Consider the following 1,647-nt stretch of genomic DNA (forward strand, 5'->3'; position numbering starts at 1 on the left):
GGATTGGTCCCAGGACTGCTCTCACATACTAATGTTTATGGAACCACAATTGCCTTATATAAAATGCCACAGTATTTACATATAACCTATACATATTCTCTTACATATTTTAAATCTTCTCAAATATTTCTAATACCTTATACAATGCAAGTACTATGTAAAGATTTGTTATACTGTATTATTTAGGGAATAATGAGAAGAAAAAGTGTACGTGTTCAGTACAGCTGAAACCATCCATTTTTTGTCTTAATATTTCTGACCTGTGGTTGTTGAAAACTTGGAGGTAGAACCCAAGGATATGGAGCGCCACCTATATATGATTTAAGCAAAGTTGTAGAATACAAAATCAGCACAAAGAATCTGTTGTAATGGCGGATGACGCCGGTGCAGCGGGCGGGGCGGGGGTGGCGCGGAGGTCCTGGTGGCTCTGGGATGGAGAACCACGGTGGCTTCAGCGGGGGTTTCGGCAGTGGCATCCGGGGCGGGGTCGCGACCGTGGACTGGGCCGGGGCCAAGGCCGCAGAGCTCGCGGAGACAAGGCCGAGGATAAGGAGTGGATGCCCGTCACCAAGCTGGGCCGCTTGGTCAAGGACATGAAGATAAAGTCCCTGGAGGAGATCTACCTCTTCTCCCTGCCCATTAAGGAATCTGAGATCATTGACTTTTCCTTGGGGGCCTCTCTCAAAGACGAGGTTTTGAATATGCCGGTGCAGAAGCAGACCCGTGCTGGCCAGCACACCAGGTTCAAGGCGTTTGTTGCTCTCGGGGACTACAATGGCCACATCGGCCTGGGTGTTAAGTGCTCTAAGGAGGTGGCCACAGCCATCTGTGGGGCCATCATCTTGGCCAAACTCTCCATTGTCCCCGTGCGCAGGGGCTGCTGGGGGAACAAGATCGGCAAGCCCCACACCGTCCCTTGCAAGGTGACAGGCCGCTGTGGCTCTGTGCTGGTGCGCCTCATCCCTGCACCCAGGGGCACTGGCATCCTCTCAGCGCCTGTGCCCAAGAAGCTGCTCATGATAGCTGGTATCGATGACTGTTACACCTCAGCCCGGGGCTGTACTGCCACCCTGGGCAACTTCGCCAAGGCCACCTTTGATGCCATCTCTAAGACCTACAGCTACCTGACCCCTGACCTCTGGAAGGAGACTGTATTTGCCAAGTCTCCCTATCAGGAATTCACTGACCACCTTGTTAAGACCCACACCTGACTGTCTGTGCAGCGGACCCAGGCTCCAGCTGTGGCTACAACATAGGGTTTTTATACAAGAAAAATAAAGTGAACTAAGCCTGAAAAAAAAAAAAAGAATCTATTGTGTTTCTATATACTATCAATGACCAATCAGGAAAGAAAATTAAGCAAACAATCCCATTTATAATAGCATGACAAAGAACAGATGCTTAAGAAAAATAGTAACCAAGAAGGCAAAAGATTTATATAATGAAAAGTACAAAGTATTGCTACAAGAAATCAAAGAAGATACAAATAAATAGAAACATTTCTGGGATATTGAGAAATATCTACTTTGCTTTTTTCTTATGTCTTAGGTTAGAGTTCTTAAAATATTTGGAATCTACAAAGTGATAAGTTTTTGTTGTTGTTGGTTTTTTTTTTTTTTGTATACTAATGAGATGACTATTAGTTCA

General features: G+C 46.0%; 1 pseudogene; it reads left to right on the forward strand.

Moving 5' to 3' along the window:
* Positions 1-368: 368 nt before the first annotated feature.
* LOC144331392 (small ribosomal subunit protein uS5 pseudogene) lies at positions 369-1,278 on the forward strand (annotated as a pseudogene).
* The last annotated feature ends 369 nt before the right edge of the window (positions 1,279-1,647 follow it).

The sequence above is a fragment of the Macaca mulatta genome, chromosome 9 (genome assembly GCF_049350105.2).
Source record: "Macaca mulatta isolate MMU2019108-1 chromosome 9, T2T-MMU8v2.0, whole genome shotgun sequence".
Lineage (NCBI taxonomy): Eukaryota > Metazoa > Chordata > Mammalia > Primates > Cercopithecidae > Macaca > Macaca mulatta.